At 36.3% G+C, this 19,093-nt stretch overlaps 1 protein-coding gene across 1 annotated transcript in view; it reads left to right on the forward strand.

Annotated features, from left to right (window-relative positions):
• The first annotated feature begins 4,402 nt into the window (after positions 1-4,402).
• Positions 4,403-19,093, forward strand: part of LOC149775729 (phosphorylase b kinase gamma catalytic chain, skeletal muscle/heart isoform-like) — a 108,366-nt gene continuing 93,675 nt past the window's right edge. Inside the window, exon 1 of the mRNA XM_089943965.1 lies at positions 4,403-4,491. The gene's annotated coding sequence lies outside the window, so the exon portion shown is untranslated. The remainder of the gene's footprint in view (positions 4,492-19,093) is intronic.

The raw sequence follows: 19,093 nt of genomic DNA on the forward strand, positions 1-19,093 counted from the left end.
ATGTTGTTTGGAAGATTTTTGTATATGATATATCCAATTTGATCTTTCCTAGGTGAGGTTTCTTTTTAGACCCTAGCGTTATTTTCCATTCGTATAGGGTAATTTCGGAATTTAAAATTGAGTTCTTGAACCCTAGGTCTTTAAAGAGGTTAGGAATTGTCGTTTCAGCTTTCTGTCTGTGTTCTTGGAAGTTCCTAGTGTGATTGGTATTACTGCTCATGGCCGAGAAATGGTTAGCAAGTAGGTCAGCTTTGTCATGGTTGGTTGTAGCATTTTTCAGCTTAGGTGTTAAGTTGATAGCTTTCCCCCGGATAGATTTTATTTTATCCCATACTTGTTTATATTTAGATTGAGGTTCATTTTGGAGCAGAAGCGTTGCCATGTTTTTCCTTTGGCTAGTTTTATGATCCCTTTAAGGTGTTTTTCTTTGTCTTTATATTGGATGAAATCTATTGAGTCTCTTGTTCTCTTATATTTGTTAAGTGCTTTTTTTTTTATCTCTATGTGCTTTTTGACATTGATCATCCCACCATGGTACTGATTGTTTAGTATAAGTGTTTTTTTTTGGAATATTTAGGGTAGCTGCATTAAGTATAGTATTAATTACATTGTTATGGAATATTGTTATATCTGGGTCTTCGAGCTCTTTGGTATTAATAGCGGCTAGTATGTTTCTAAAGTTATCCCAGTCAGCTTTATCGTATTTCCATTTGGGTGGGGCTTCATGGGAGTTGTGCTGAACTGATATTTGGAAGGAGATTATGATGGGGAAATGGTCACTACCTAATGTGTTATCTTGATCAACCCACCAGTTTGTATGTTGGGGTAGTTTGGGTGCGCATATAGTAAGATCGATTGCTGAGAGGGAGCCATCCTCAGGATTAAGTAGAGTTTAAGACCCATCATTGAGTATGGTTTGGTTTGATTCAGCAATCCATTCTTCAATTAATTTGCCTCTTGTATCCCTTCTACTTTCTCCCCATAGTTCATTGTGGGCATTGAAGTCGCCAAAAATAATTTGGTTTCCAGACTGGTTAGTGGAGATTTGTCGATAAGATTCTAATTTATTGGGTTGTCATTGCCCCCTGGGTCATGTATATTAGTTATTATTATACTATTCGATCCAATGTTGACTAATACGGTTTGAATTTCAATTTTTTTATTTATGTCTACTGGCATTGGGATCGTTAATGTTTCAGAGTAGGGCCGGGAATCTATTAGAAATATTGCAAGTCGTCCTCCCTTTTCCCCATTGCTACGACTTTTGAATATGCCTGGTGAGTATCCGAATATTTTGGGTATATGTTTTGGATTCTCTGGTAAGTGCGTTTCCTGGAGGCAGATTATGTCAGGTTTATTGACTGCATTGATGATTTTGTGCATTAGTTCGGGAAGGTTTTTGGATAGGCCCCTGCAATTCCATTGCCAGATAGCAAGGTTCTTTTTAGTTGTGTTATCCATTGAGATTGGTGGTGGTTGTGGTTATGATGGTGGTCTGAGGAGTAATTGTGAGTTTAGCATGATAATGTTTGGTAACACATGAGTGTATGTGTTCTATTATGTTTTCTAATGTGTGTGTGTGGGGTGGGTGGGTCTGGTGCTGTTAGATTTAATTATCTCTTTGAACAGTTCAAGCCACATCTGCCATGTGATGATGTTTGGATAACTTTGGGGTGGGTGTATGACTGGGTTTTGTTGTTTGTTTTTTTTTGTGGTGGTATTGTTATGGATTTGATTGTTTCCTGATTGCATTCCTGTTAGTTTGGTTTCGGATTTTGGTACAGTTTGGGGCGGATTAGTTTTGTTGTGGAGGTGTATCTTGTTTTGTTGTGATTGGAGTTGAGAGGTTAGGTGACTTCCTTTGTTCCAGTTTGATAGAAGTTGTGCTGCTGTTATAAATTGTTTTCTTTTGCTGTCTGATACGTCAGATATTTGGCATTCATGATGTTAATTATTTGATTTTCTTTGATAGTATAGAGGCATTCAGATGCTCTGGGGTGGTGTGGTTCTCTGCAGTTGGGGCATTTGATAATTCTTTTTTTACATGCCTCTCTATGTTGGCCCCCGCAGAGGTCGCATCTATATCTGTAGCGACATTTGTTGGCGTAGTGTCCCCAATGCTGATATTTGGTGCAGAATCGGGGTTTGTTGACAAAAGGTTCAAGTCTGTGTCTTACTCCGGAGGGACCTAATTTTATCAAGGTTGAAAATGGTTCTTTTGATACTATAACTGCTTTTGTGGTGGGTAGTCCTTTACGATTTGAAAGCTATATTCCTTTCGTCTATATTTGTTTATATAAATAATTTAGTTTGGCTCCACGGCTGAGAAAATCAACTCAGTTAACAATCTTGCAATTGGTTGCAACCAGCAAACAATATCTACATAGCCTAATGGAAGGGGAAAATAAAAACTTTAAAAAGCTTTAAAACACATCCCTGCCGGCACGTACTAAATTACACAAAAGAAACACAAATTTTCAAGCCTTGGCATGCGTTATTTTTCATCGTGATATTCGGAAAAGCATTGCGAATATTCTCAAAACTATTGTATTTATTCACGCTGTTCGAATATTAGAAAAAATATAATGTTTATTCGCTAAAGGACTGGGGGTATTTGCACAATTTTAGATTTTATTTGACAAAGTATTGCGAATGTTCGCAATAAATATTTCAAATATTTTCCTTAAATACTGCGTTTATTAGCAATAGAATGGCAAATATTCACAATCATTTGCGTTCTCGGTGACTCTGTATGGCACTAATGGGCTTCCATAGTTAAGTACGAGTTGAAACAGTAGAATCTTAAGTGTTAGTACTGAGGAAACATATGACGATGCGAATTCTGACGAATGAGATTTCTAGTTAATATTACTATGAGTCTATTTTAAATGTGGGGGATGGGTGCGTGGGGCCTCATTTTTCGCATGTATTTATTTATTAATTGACATCTATATGTCGGTCGAGGCAGATGAATGGGAGAAACGTGCGTTGGTGATGGTGAAGAATATCAACAATTTCTGGTACAATTCAGGACCTACATAGCACGTACATGCCGATAAATCAGCCCCACACCTCTATGATATCGACCGGCGGTCAAGGGGATGATATTGTCTATTTATTGAAACCTGCAAAGATCTGCAGTCAATGATATCTGCACACGTCGGTATACATTTTATACTTATTGGTATTTCTCGCGGCTGTTGATCTACCGTCGGTTGAAGGGTTATATTGACGATATGTATATAACATTTCAGGATCAAACTGTATGTTTGGCTAATTGTAAATCCACTTGGAATATATTTCCAAACAAGGGCAAACCACGAGAATAAGTTCCAACTAAAGTCAACATCAGCAAATTGTTTAAAGTTCAGCTTCTTTTCGTGTACAATAGGGACTTGGAACAAATTACCATCAATAATTTCAGAAGCTCTTGACTTGGTATTTTACAAACAGGAGCTTTCCAAATCACATTCTAATGAACTGACCTAGTGATTCTCGGGGTTATGCCGGTTGAGGTTCAATATTTCATCGTTGCTACGGTTGCCGGGTTCGTCTGAGTATGAAAGGACGAAAATGTACACTGACACTCCGTTACTTATTTCTGCCTTTCCTATCAATACTTTTCTGACTATCTTATCGCTGTCGTCTTTAATTTATCTTTGACCACGCACCACCCGTTGCTTAATAGTCATACACTGACTGCGTCAATGTATGTATAGATAGACATACAACCCTCTGTCTCTTGGCCATTTTGAATTTCGCGCTAGAACTGGCTATTACCAAATACCGTTACTTGTCAAAACTTTTCGCAGTTATGTTCCGGAAAGATTTGCATGCAGCAAAATTGCACTTTTTAATAAACAGGTGACATCATACCCACAGATCGTACATTAGTATCAACGCATATTTGGGGTGGGTGGGTTGATTTATCGGACTAAATACGTAATCTCAGGAATTTAAATAAGCATGTGCATGCACAAGTCATTGGTACAAGACACCGTGAGAAAATAAGTAGATGATACTTTATGTTTGTACATACCTTTAGTTTTAAGTTTTCAAATATGAGTTTATAAAAGTGAAGAAGTCAGTGTAGGTTTATGTTAGATTATATTGTGCGTGTGTGTAAAACACTTCAATGACTCCTATCCATCGTACAGCTTCTTTAGCATCCATATAACTGCTTGCTATTTTTTAAATGAATACTATCTACGTAATTTGTATTCAACAAAATATTGAAAACATATATAATACTTCTATTGAAACTGTTATTTGTTCAGTGTTTCGTAACACTAGTGAATTATTATTTTTAAGTCGACCTTTTATTTGTATTGGTATGCGACTGGTTCTAACATAGTTACCGGAGTTAACTATTTTGAGACGACCCCCTACAAAAGGCTTGAAAGGCGCATGTACCTAGAAGGTCATAACGTTCAGTGAATTACATAATTAGAGAAACAACTGGGAGTGATTTACTTGCTAGGAAATCTAAAGGTATGTATACTTAGTAACAACAGTACGTTTCAAGAACATTACTTAAGTCTATAAACAATCATTTAACGTAAGTCTGAATACATTATTTCCTCCGTATGTGTACAATTCGTAGTCACGGTCGTGAATCACATTCTCGCCAGGAAAGGGGGTGGGTTAGTTCTGCAACGTAAGACAAATCACCCGATATTTTTGTTGGGGGTGGTGGTTAATGGCACTAAAACAAAAACATGTGCTTTGTTTTATGTTGTAGGACGGGTGGTGGTGGAGGGAATAAGTTTTATATAAATAACATCCATTTTGTCTAATTTTCATGATTCCCAGTGCATTTAGGTTGTTTACCTCGAGTCAGTTCTATGAAGGCATTGATTCGAATCTGGATATTGAAAGATAGCAACACAGTTTGATAATTGGTCCAGCAAAAAATCCTATTGCACTAAAATTAAGTTAGACAGGCCATTTATAAATTTTACTTTCTTTTTTCCCCCACCCAAGCCATAGGCGCCCGCTTTTCACCTCCAAACATGTTTTTCTCTACGTCCTTAAAACTCAGTAGCTTATGACTACCCCCACCCCCGCGAAAATAATACTGCAGGCGCCCTTGGATACAAGAGGTTAAAGAATCATTACAGAAATGATACTTGTCCTACACAAATTAATTTGGTCCTCAGCAGTCATGGAGTTATTAGTCGTTGCCTATTTCTTCTTGAAAATGAGAATCCAAGACAGATATAGCAGGCACATGCACTCATTTCTCTCAGCACAAATGAAAGACTATTGACAACACCCATTCTCTATATATAAAATAACACAAGGTGACTAACTCACATGGCGCGAAATCTGCCCTGCCCCCTTTGTTGATTTCATGCTGATTAATTTCTCCTGACAGCATGTCCAGCCACCGATAAAATATATAAACGTAAAGACGAGATGCCAAATTTGTTCTCCATGCATGATTTAATTTATTCATCATTTAATATCAACTTTATGGCGATAGTTTTCTTCTGCTTCACATATTGCCTACATGGATTGAATTTGAAGGCTACACTTTCATTGTGTCGCCCAGTGGTGGTTATTGTTTTTTGAAGTCCTGGATAAAATGGTAAAACAATTAACCACCAGTAACAACTCAGAGTAGCTTTTTCATAGAGTGAATTAAACACTTGAAGTGTTGGCATCCAAACTTTACCCAAATAGATACAAAGCAACTGAGAAACCTTGCACACAAGTAGCCATTAAATGATCTATTAAGTACTTCAATCATGGGGCCCTGAGTGGTCTCACCATTACAGATCACTGCCATCTCACCTGTGTCTGGGTGGGTTCGAGTCTCGGGCTCGGCCAGTGTGGGTACATGAGAAAGTTTGCCTGTAGGTTCAGTGGTTCTTGCTGGGTTGTTTCTTGGTTCTTCCTCCACCATTTATATTGGCTGCCATGTATAGCATATCTTGTGCTGAAAAATGGGGTTAAACCCTACAACAACAACAACAGCTTAAATCATATCAAGGGAAACAGATTTGGAATTCTTTTTTATGCTGACTTGTAATCAGAGACTGAACATGCTGGTGGGATTACATAATTTTTTTTATCATGAAATTGGATAGAGGGAAGGTTGAAAACCATGCCATTTATAGCCACCTTGTTAAGTTGTAGAAGAGTATTGGATGTTGTCAGTACTTCATTCTTTACTTACAGTAATGAATGACTGGCAATGGCACATGTTTTGCACCAGTGTGAAGGATTTGGTCGTTAGTCATCTCCACTCCCACTCTTGGATTTTTTTCCATAGTATTTAAACACCTGTTTACCTCCTCCCCCCAACACTGTAATCAAATACAATTATGATTATGTTTACTTTTGTAATTGTCCCTATGTCTGTGGCTGATTGAGCTTCCTAGTATCCATTATCAATGTCTTTAATCCTGCGAGAATTACTTCTGTTTGCACAAGCTGTAATCCACCTTGACAAACTTTAGACAATGAAGCCAACCAACCATGCTGGAGATTTCATTGAGGGACGGGAGACACCCCAAAACTATGGAGAAAAAACCTCTGGTTCAGGAGGTTTGCATGCTTGTGATTAAATGTTTACAATAATCAGACATATGATTATGATGTTAACAAGAAAAGATGTAAGGCAGTTGATGGCCATATCTAAGTAATTGATTCTGTGAAGTTACAGAAATCACAAACTCCATTTTGAAATTTTTAAATATAAAAAACCAAGTTTATTAAAAATGGCCAAACATGATTTCATCTGAGGCTGTTCACACTGCTGTTATATGCATCAACTAGGAAAGACCAGGGCTGTCACAAGTTTGTGCTGTACAAAATGACCCACACCCCTCTGAAAACCTGCCACAAACTGCAAAATGGCGCCCCTAGTGGTTACCTATTTTGCCCTCCCTGTATGATATACCTAGGAAAGACTATTTACATGGTTGCCATGACTATCATCTAGAAAGACTATATAAAACTATTTATATTAGTTGCCATGTGATTGATCAGTGAAATGTACTCTTTTCTGCAAATACCTTTATTTTCATTTCTGCAAGTCATTGTTGTTGAAACTTGTACAATGTTATATTCCTTCACATCTTGTGTAAATAATGTTTTTAATAAATACTGACTAAATCTCATTGGTGAATAACTCTAGTAGTGTCACCCAACTGGGTGATGAACTTTTCTTGTTCATCACTGTGAACAGACACAAATTCTTTCTATGCTCAAATGAGTTGTCAAGCTAATGTATATTAATAGTTTGAAAGTACCCGAATTCTTAGAAAATGTAATGTTTACTGTTTATATTTTGCAGTGTCTTGTGTACATTTTACACAATAGATCTAAGTAACAAAATTATTTTTGAATTGCAGGTAACAATGCATGCATCTGCATATTTTCATTTGACTATGTGGATTGAAATCCAGGAAAAAAATCTTTGCTTATATTATCACAGTTTGTTGAAAAATAAATTTTGAACTGTTAATTTTAAAAAAACATAATTATCAATATATTTCCACTTGGGAAAACTGCTAATTCAAGGACTGGCCTCTAAATGTTTGCGCACAGTGCCATAATTATTAATATCCAAACCATGAGGCAGACAGTGATTGCTGTGTGCTTCAATGGCCTAAGTGTTTAGAGCATCTGTCTCAGATGCAGGATGTAGTGGGTTCAAATCCCGGCTGTGTCACACAAAATATTTATATAAATGGTACTTACAGCTACCTAGCTTGGCAATCAGCATTAAGAGGTTAGTGTAGGACTGGTTGTTGTTGTTCTAGGGTTTAACGCCATTTTTCAGCACAAGATAGGCTATACATGGCGGCCAGTATGGTGGAGGAAGAACCTTGGAAAACCCATGGAAGAACCACCGACCCACAAGAAGCTACTGGCAGGCTTTCCCACGTACCCATGTTAGCCGAGCCTTGGACTCGAACCCACGCAGACAGAGGTGAGATGGCAGTGATCCGGAACGGTGAGCGCTGTAGACCACTCTGCCACTCGGGGCTCCTGTTAGGACTGGTTAGCCTGGTGTCAGGATAATGTGTCTGGGTGGGACATCATGCAGCATGATGCTCCAGTGCCTGACATCAAAATAAACTGTCACACTGAAGACATAGCGATATGATTGGAAATGTTTTAAAGTTATGTTAAAAATCCCGCACACACACACATGCAAATAGAATTAATGAAAGTTGGTGCATGGCAGCCATACAGTCTTTGTAAAATTTAGTACATGGCTGCTGTATTGACACACATTTCCAAATATTTTACTGAAGTAGGATATCTGGTTGTGGAAATATGAGTGTTCAAACCCTAAAAGAATAACCTGTACTGTTTTTTTGTCCTTCAGAGTCCTGATTAACAAAAACGAATAGCAAAAGGTTTTAGGAATTTTAAACACTTGGCATTTAACTGTCTGTGTGAACCAGTTTACATATTATGTTAGTGTGTTATAGGAACAAAATGTTCATCAATTTTTAAATTAAAAGCATTATTCTAATTTTGTCTTGAGAAAGTAGTTTACTTGCAATTTTTGTATTTTCAAGTCATTCACACAGATTGAATTGACACGAATGAGTCATCCTTTTATATTGGAAATATTTATCTCACTTGCCATTTTAAAATCATGAAATAAAAATATCAGAATGGAGAGTGTTGGCAGTTTATATTTCATTTTATGGTTGAAGACATAATTTTGAAGAAGCTATATGTTAGGCAAGGGCTCTATGTATACATGTATTCATTATTCTTAAAATTGTTTGTAGTGTCTTTATGTAAACAAAATTAAACCAATCTAAATGGGAAGTGTAACAATCACTATAGATCTGCATCTAAACCCACTGACCACACCTAGATTGTGTAGCCTTAGGGCAACTACATTCCTGCTTTGTAGTGCACAAAGGGCGCAGTTGTATGTCACAAATGTATCGAGTTTCACACTCTCAGTTGAATGTGTACTACCATAATTCTAAGGCTGGAGAACAGTGCCTGCTGAAGTGGTGCTACACAATTAACATCTAATGATCTTCATTCAATTTCTTTATGAAGAAATGAGTTCCTGAGCAGGCAGCATTCTAGCGGTATAAACTCAAGAGCTGCATGTTAAGATCAGGGCAATGAATTACTTTTACACTGAAAGGAATATCGTGGAGACAGCACGAGTTGAATTAACTCCTCGCCCTTACGTTGTTACCTACTTTACTACAGCTGCTAGAAGAAGCCATTGGTCACAAAATAAGTCTTATTAGACGATGCAGAATTTTATTTTTCATTTTAGCTATGTATTTGTAAAGTGTGTAATGAAGATTTAAGAAAGATTTGGAATGAATATTAAAAGCTGTAGACATCCTGAGAGTTTGTTCTATTTTTGTGTTTCATTTTGTGGGTAAAATGTCATTTGATACATGTCAGCCAGTATATTTGGTGGAGGAAGAGCCCAGGAAGAAACACTGACCCATGGGAAGTCACTGGCAAGTATTCTCACATACCCATATTGTCTGAGCTGAGACTTGAACCATTGTTGGTAGAAGTAATGTCAGTGAACTGTAAAGGTGAGCTCCTTAGACCACTCGACCACCTAGGTCCCCAGAGAAAGGGTGAGAGAAAGAGGGAGAAAATATGATCACTATATGCACTAAGACTGTCATGTTTACATTGCAAATTATATGTTTTGTGTGTGCTCTGTTAACGTTTACTAAACCAGCATTCCATTTAAATGATAAATAAAGGAATTAACCTTGTAACATATTTTGTTTATGAGGAAAAAGATGGAAATAATGGCAGTATTAGCTTAGCATTCTAGTTGGTCTTCAGTGATCAAAGTACAAGTGAGTAACTTTTGAGATGACCACTGTTTGGTGTGAGAACTAGTGAAAATTAAACAGTCCACAATATTAATTTTGCATTGGCCTTAATGCTGACAAGCTTCCATTTCTCTGAATTGTTCATGAATACTGAAAAACAGTGCAACAAGAAAATTAGTAATTGTTCATTTTTGTGAATTTATGTTTCTTCATTATGTCTGTGAGGTAATGTTGTGCTTGGCTTAACACATTAACCCCTGGAGCTTTTTGTCATTTTCGCCTGAAAATCAAGTAGGAAACACATTTTGAAAGCTATTTCTGAATAGATCCGAAAACACCAAATCCCCAGTGATCTTTCGATGACATACTGTCTAGTTGTGTTAGAAACATCGTTTTTTCATTGGCTATTTGACTCGCACATGAGCAGAAGGGTACAGGTTGGATTTTTTTATAAAAAAATTTGCTAAACGGAGTCATTATTTTTGTATCGAGACCACTCTTTATTCCAAATGCCCATCTTATCCTACTTTTTGTAAAGGCTCATCTGTCTCTTTGCAGTTCATACCAGTTTGCCTTAGATCTGAGACCAAAAAGTCTAAAATCCAGACACAAAATCGGATTCCGACCACAGGCAAATTTTGGGTTTAAAAAAGTCTAGTCCAAAAAATGAGTTTTTTATCTTTATTTTGTAGTGCAACTAGATATTCCAGATTATTTGGTATCATTGTGGAGCTACATCTGTCTACCTTTCTATAATACCACCCACTTTAGTGTATCATGCATGACCATGACGCTACAGAGCTTGGCAGTAGGCTACTACCTCCTGCCCTAAGTCTTCGCTAGGCGTTAATGTGTTAACTTGTACATTTTGCCATGGAATGCACATTTTGTAACTTTTGATCTACACAAACTGATGTGTAAGGAAATTTACCTATGGTACTAGGATAGATTAATCTCATTTGGAAAAGTAATATGGCTATTCTGGATATAATCTTTAATGTCCTTTTTTAAATAGGAAAGGTTAAGAATTTTAAATTGTTGCTGTAGAATTTGATGTAATTTACCAACAAGACCAGGTGTGCACCGCTATATTGAAAGAAAGAAAATGAAATAGCTTTTCTTTATTTTGAAACAAAAGATAATTGGTAGACTTTCTTTTTTCATATATCACACACACACACACACATACATACACACACACACATACAAACTTGCATATATGCACACATACTCAGAACTACATAGTCATTCAGTACAAAAATAAGCCAAGTTTCTGTCTTTAAAATCCATTGGTCATTGGGATAAAATCCTAACTAGATACAGACTTGGCTGATCATAATAGTTCTTCTGATGGTGTCATTGTAATGCAAGCACCATTAGTGTTCATCTTTGCATTTATTATAGACTGGATGGTACAGTTGTTCAGAGTTCCCCAAAGATCCTGTTGAACACTTCTTGCAGGTCTGAAAACTAATCTGCAGCTGCAAAACCTGCATAATTTGCTCTGCAAGCAAATAGCAGAAAAACATTTAAGCTCCTGGGACATGATCAGTTGATGAGTGTTTACACCATGTTACTTTTGTGACTGAACACAAGTGTGTGCATTTTCTCAGTGCTGGGTGGTTTTTGGAAATAACTTAATTATTTTGGTGGAAAAGCCTGGGAGTCCTATTTTCAAAAATGCCAGTACACCAAATAGGACTTGTACTATGATATGTAGAAAAGATCTATAGCTAATTTTGTCTATGAAATAAACAGTCATCTTGAGATGAGGGAAAAAAAACATGTTTGCACTGTGCCAGTGGATGTTTTACATGTCCAGAATATTTACTGTCCATATGATGTTTGCCATATGTGCAAAGACTGAAATCCACTTCTGTTGCAGCTGCACTTAATGAAGTTGAACTTTGTCAACCAGACATTCTGAATCCATACTTGGTGCTAGTTGCAACAATATTCATTTTAGATAGGCTATACATGGCAGCCAGTATTAATGGTGGAGGATGAACTCAGGAAAACCCCGATAAACAACCACAAGTGTTTTCCTGGGTTCTTCCTCCACCAATAATACTGCCAGCCATGTATAGCATATTGTGTGCTGAAAAATGCCGTTTAACCCTACAACAACAACAACATTTTGCCTTTAAAATAAATTATTTTGAATAACAATTCAGGTACTGAAATAAAAATGTTTTGCATTTTATGTGTGGTTGTTGTTGTTGTTGTGGGGTTTAACGCCATCTTTCAGCACATGATAGGCTATGTATGTTATCCAGTATTAATGGTGGAGGAAGAACCAGGGAAAACCCCGGGAAGAACCACCAACCCACGAGAAGCTACTTTCAAGCTTTCTCACATACACACATTGGCCGAATCCTAGACTCGAACCCACGCAGACAGAGGTGAAATGGCAGTGATCCGTAACGGAGAGCGCTTTAGACCACTTGGCCACTCGGGGCCCCACATTTTAAGTGTGGAGTTAAATCCAACCTGAAATAGTCAGTATTGCATCTGATTGCAAACTAGCCAATAATCTTTAACAGTGTTGGCTTAAACAATCCTATCCAAAGCAGCAAACTAGATTTTTCCTCTTTGTGTGCAGTTACTTTGCCTATGCACTTTTGCCAAAGGCATTTTGGGACAAAATCATCGTAGTCCTCCATAAAAGTCAATTACATAAGGTGCAGTTGCGTTTGTTTATCTCTGACCACCTTTACATTTTGACTGCCTCATTGACAATCAACGGTGCAAACTGTCCCATGGTAATAAGTTTCCGTGGATATGAAGCACATTTGTATGCTATTTATATAGGCTGCAGGTTATGGGCTTATATCGTAGTGTAAAGAAATGCCTCTCTTGTTTTCATAAAGTTTCAGGAAATTGTGTTTTTTAATCCTGATAGTGTTGATGGATAACAATTGTGTGTGTGTGAATGTCTGAATGATTTGCATTTTGAACAGCTTTAAAAAAAAATTCAGTTATGTCACTACAGTGTCTGCAGTGTGACAGTACATAGTGATGTTTAGCCCTGGGGCATCATGCCACAGACATGTAGCATCATGTCCCACCCAGTCAGATTATCCTGACACCAGGCCAACCAGTCCTAGCACTAACATCATAATGATGAGCACCAAGTGGGACAGCTTCTTGTACCATTTTTTCAGTTTTTGGTATGACTCAGTTGGGGTTAGAAGCTGCGATCTCCCGCATCCAAAGTGGATGCTCTAACCACTAGGCCACCACAGTGTTCCTGATGGATAAGGAGTAAAAATGTTTGTCTCATGACTTGTTAGTGAAGAGACAGAAGATCATCCAAAAAATGGTTTAGTCTTTCAAGTTGGCAAATCTCATCATTAAAATTTTCTTGATATGTATTTGTTTAATCCATGTTCCCAGTTCAACATCATTGCATCCTATGCAGTTACTCCTGTAATGTCAGCTTTGGTAATGAGTGTAGTTAAATGACCAAATACATCAACAGCAAAACAAGCAGCACGCATTTTAATTCTTAATCAGTTTTAAAAGTTAAAGGTCAAATGGTCTCCAGAAGGAAAGTTTACCACAAAATAACTGAAATCCTATGTACAAAACATCTGTCAGCTTTTGAGGTTTAAGGTCAAAGTCATTGGGACTAAAAAGAGAAAATGGTTTTGTAAAATAACTTTATTTAAGTTGACACTTAATCTGTAAAATTACAATTACAAAAATCACGAGGACAGCTTAATCTTACTAGTAGCGGAAATTTGATTAAAATCTGTCAGGTAGTTTTAAATGTATGATTATTTTGAGATTTTCATTGGTCTACTACAAGCATATTATATTTTCCAGGTTTTGATGACTGCACAGATGGGGAATACTAATTTATAATAATTTGAGAAAGAATAAATTTAAGTTATAAAATTGTTAAAATTTAGTTTTCTGGAGAAATTTGTACTCTTTGTTTGTTAGTGCAACATCAATGAGATATGTTTATTGACATGTGAATAAGGCCAAAGCGCAATTGTGTGCGAGTTGTGGCATTCAGGTTGTATCTGGAGCAGTGGGGAATTAAACCAGCTTTTCCATTCATCAAGCCAATCTAAATGCACTTTGTGAGTGTGCACTGGTTTTGGTGGTATGTTACCACAAGTTTATTTCAGGTTTTTGCATGAGGATTATAGCCTCAGTGTTTATATTTGTTCTCTTATTTTCTAGCTGAAATTCATCAACAGTTTATATGCTTTGTTTTGTAACGCTGACAAATCTTGTGTGGCATTTATCATCATCATAATCGTCATCAGCACCATCAATATCACTGATGCACCATCAGTTCCCATTGCAACAATCCTTTTCATCTATTCATCCCCGTATTTCTCTGACATAAGGCCCACTATAGCATGACTGGTGGTTTCATTGTCTGCCTTGGGTACATTTTTTATACCAAAAAAATGAATTGAAACCTAAGAAGAAATACTAAATTATTGCATTACAAAAGATAAATAAACTAGAATGGATCTTTAGTTGAATTTGTGGTTTAAGAGTTCACATTAAAAAAATGGTAATAATATAAATTTAAATTGCTAGATTAAGAGTTTGAAGTATTATACATTGAATGGATCTAAATTTAAATTTCTGATTTAATAGTTTAAATTCATCAATATAAAATTAAAGTTAAATATATTTGCAGTGCACTCCAAAGATGAACAAACGCATACAATTTCTGTCTCAGGAAGGCGTAACATTTGAGCTGTTATTAATATCTGACAAAAACTCACTGGATGAAATGATATGGTCCTTTTCTGCCCATCGAGTATCGGCAGACCCTGATGAATTTCTGACACTATTTGTCCATTTCGTAGGTACTGCCTATTTCCCAACATTTCGCCTTGTTCTACTTGTGTAATTTCACATAGTATATGGGCATCCATGTTTTGCAACAAAATGAGCATTTCTAAACATGACACATAGTTTTTCATTGGCTGCCTTATTCAGCAACATAATGGACTTCTTGGCCTCGACTTTCTTTCATAAGCTATTCCTTCTTTGGCTCTCCGAGTCATGGGGGGGGGGGCATTGGAGAGACATTATCAAGAAATTAGTTGCCTAAACGATTTATGCTCATTTATGATTAGCAAAGTAAGCACCCAAACGACAATTTATGGTACGTTCCCAAGCAACAATGATAATTTGGCTTAAATGACTTAAGCATGATCTTTGTTTTATTTTAATTTGGTTTCGCTTTCAATTTTTGCTGTGTTTGATATGTTTATAATTAAAAAGAAAGATTTATACATTATACAATACTATGACATGGGATATATATATTTTTTAATAACCACAATTTAAAATAGTAGGCCCGACGTATGACCCAGCTTCAGAAAAGTGGTGGTCCTTCTGGAAGTAAGGTGGTCTCAGGGTACCTGCATTAGTGTCGAACCCTGGAAGGGTTTAGTCATGTGAATCAAATAGATTGTAGAGATTTCAGCCAATTTTAATTGTATATCAAATACAGATATTGCAGTTTTTGGACTTAATATGTGACTGATAGTGATATATAACCAGCTATTGTTTTTAGTATTACCTTTGTACATTTGTCTGTCACGCCGAGGTTACCTTTTACATTTTGGTCCTTTCATGCAGTTAGACACTGGAGGTGCATCTGTGCACCATGAACACATTTCTTATTAACATTACAGGTTTTACATTTTTACAGTATGTTTTCAGTTTTAAGCTCCTGATTTGTTTCGAAATAATACCTGTTGAAAATTCCAATTACATGTTCTAATCCGTTTACATTGGGGAAATACAGTATTGCTTCTTAGTTCAGTGTTTAAAATTAGATATATCAGTAAGGTATAAGGTGACAAACATACTTGCTTTCCCTATTTAAATCATTCCAGATACAAAGCTCTGAGTCTGTCATCAAAAAGGAATTTGCACTATTAAGCCCTACGCTATCTTTTGATATGTTGACTAGGTATTTATCAGGTTATAGAATAAACATTTTCATTGATATGGACAGGGTATGTAAATATGTTATACTTAAGTCTTACTTGTGCAGTCAGGATTTTGGGCTTGAAATGTTTTGCATTTTTAAAAATCTGTACAAAGGTATTTTGGAGTGTTTACAGTTGATAAATTTGTACAGAATACATTTTTGCTATGAATTTGTTTGATAAACGAGATAGGCGTCAAATTCCAAATTAATCAAAACTGTATTATCTAAGATGAAATACATTTTTGGCATGCCTGTACAGGTACCTATATTTCTAAGGTCATGTATGTTGAACTCCTGACACACAGATTATATTTTTATGATTTGATTTCAGTACATAGCACAGTTGTTACAAAACAACTGGTTTCAATTTGCACTTGTAAACGATGATATCAGGGTTACTACACAGATTTTGCATAAGAATTTTCTTTTAATCCATCCCTCTAGGGGCTTGGGATGTAGAATAGGTCAAATGTGCCTTCCCTCCTGCACATTGTAAAGGGGGACTAATGGAGGCAGGAGCGATGGTGGTTAGAGTGCTAGACTTGGAGCTGAAAGGAATGGGTTTGAATCCTACCATTGGGTCAACTTTAAGTGGTTATCATTGAGTCACAGGAATAAATTTTCCAACTTGTGTTGCTATGATGTGAAACTTAAAAACCATTTTTGTGTGTAGGTATGCAAAACAATAAGTGGTTAACTCATTAACCACTGGAGATTGTTGTCACTTTTGCCTGAAATGGGAGTAGGAAATGCATTTTGGGGTTTACTTCTGAATATATCCAAATGCATCTGCTTCCGAGAGATTTTCGTTTAGCCATGATGTCTAGTTGTGTTAGAAAGGTCATTGTTTTTATTGGCTATTTCACTTGAGCGTGTGTAAAAGGGTAAAATTTTGATTTTTGTTTGTCTTGTTTTATTGCTTATTATAAGGCTCACATGTCTGTGTGCAGTTCAGACCTGTCTGCCTTAGATCTCAGGCCAAAAAGTTTAAAAAATGCAGACACAAATTCCGATTCCAACAATGGTCAACTTTTTGGGTATAAAAAATCAGATCACAAAAAGTAGTTTTTACCTCAGTATTTTGTAATGTGAGCAGAAAGTCTAGATTATTTGGTATCATTGTAGAGCTGCATCTGTCTGAATCCTTTAGACCCCACATGCAGAGGCACGTCTCTTGTTTTTGTAATACTTTGGCTTGGAATTACATATACAGTACATCAATAAATTTAAAAATGTATTTGTCTTCATTTTCCTTTCATGCTTTGTTTGGTCAAACATCAGTGGGAATTTACATTTTTAGTTGCATCTCTACTAAGATAGTTAAAAGCATATAAATTGCCTCATAAAAGCTCAGGGATTCTTTCTTAAAAGATCCTAAGGTAACAGTGTAGAGTTGGAGCAGGTTTTATAAAACCTGTCCTATGGCTGAGATGACTAACATTGTACATAAATGTAGACGTATAGTAGTTTTACAATTCTTGGTAAAGTTTTTGCATTTTTTAAAATTTGTTTGCACATAGTAAGAATACTACCGTACATGGAGTCGTGAATCTGGTCAGGGGATGCATCTGGACATGTAGTCCAAGTTGATAATGAAAGTAGGTTACTGTGACCCATATTTGATACTAGAATATCAAATTAATTGAGTGTATTCATCTATATTAAGTACAAGAAATGAAGATTCCTATGACCTACATTTCACATCATAATACTGGCTTAGATTAAGTTTTTACAATTAAATCATGACAACACACCCAGTATACATATTTTTATGCATAGATTCTGAAACTTGAAAGATGCATATTGAGCCGTTATATATTCAAATACAAAAGTAGATTGCTGTGGCCCATATATTTCACTAACTTTGGTTAAAGTATGTGATTTTAGGATACATCTGCAGCTCTCTTAATGCAGGAATCATGAAACTTGATTATATACACTAGATTTAGTAGCACACACAACAACATTAGGTTATTGTTAAAGATGTCAACATTTTAGAAAACGTCATCCGAGTACCTGTTGATCCTATTGAACAGATACCTGGGTACCTAATCAAAGGGAAATTATATGTAAACTGGTTTGTTGTAAGTTCATGCATATCTGCCCCAAGAGGTATAAGAGTAATTGTAACTGTTATTATGAGTGGCAAAAATGTACAGTCGGAGCATTAAAAGAGTAATCTAGGTATTACATGCCATATATGACCGCTCCAGTGGCCAAGTGGTTATAGCATCCTTCTTGGAAGCGGGAGGTCGTGGGTTGGAACCCCAGCCAAGTCATACCAAAGACTTACAAAAATGTTACTAATGGCTGCCTTGCTAGGTGCTTAGCATTAAGAGGTTAGTGTTAGGACTGGTCAGCCTGGTGTCCAGATAATGTGACTGGGTGGGACATAATGCTACATGTCTGCAGCATGATGCCCCAGTGCTAGACATCACTTATGAACTGCCACAGTGCAGACATCGTAGCGATGTGACAGAATTTTTTTTAAAGCTACATTAAAAATCCTAATCACACACATATACACATGCCATAATTACAGAGACACATCAAATTTCGGTCTTACAGGATATGATATTTGCAGCATATTTACCAAGCTGACACAAGACAGAAAACTAGAATACTGCATACTTTTTAAAACTGTATTCCATTTTCAAATAATTTTAGTTTTCAAGAAAGCATAAAATAGAATGTCATTAAGGAACATCATTTGGTTCATTGGCAACAAAGTACTTGAAGAGACATAAAGTGCTTCATGCCAGACCAAGCATACCCTGGCAAAGCATAAAATGTGTGTATCAACCATTACCAATAATGTACTGCCAACAATCCAAACAACTAGTCAGTAAAAATGTTCTAAATATGGAAGGAATACATATGTTATTATGAAAATGGGGAACTGGCAGCTATTTGAAAATACATGTACAGTGTACCTGTATGTTTAAGAATCCCAATACTTACAGGGTTCATACATGGCAAAATATTAACCTTAGATTTCATCCAAAGGTGTCAAAAGGTGGTGTTCAGTATGTTTAATGTTGATTTTATTTCATTACCTCGACCCCGTTTTGTTTCAGTCCATTGCATTAATAACCAAAGTTAAACATTGACTTGTGTGTCAATTTTCCCGTCAAAGTCTTGCATAGTCAATTCTGATGCCAATTTGATGATCATAAATACCAGAAATTACATCGCTATCAGTGGAATTCGCACCAAAAATTCACACTAGAACCACACATTCATATGTAGCAAATTATGATTAAGTAGGTATATCCAGGTCCATTACTAAATGAAATTAATGATTTTATCCTATAATTAA

The sequence above is a fragment of the Sinohyriopsis cumingii genome, chromosome 19, assembly GCF_028554795.1.
Source record: "Sinohyriopsis cumingii isolate HCF-2022 chromosome 19, ASM2855479v2, whole genome shotgun sequence".
Lineage (NCBI taxonomy): Eukaryota > Metazoa > Mollusca > Bivalvia > Unionida > Unionidae > Sinohyriopsis > Sinohyriopsis cumingii.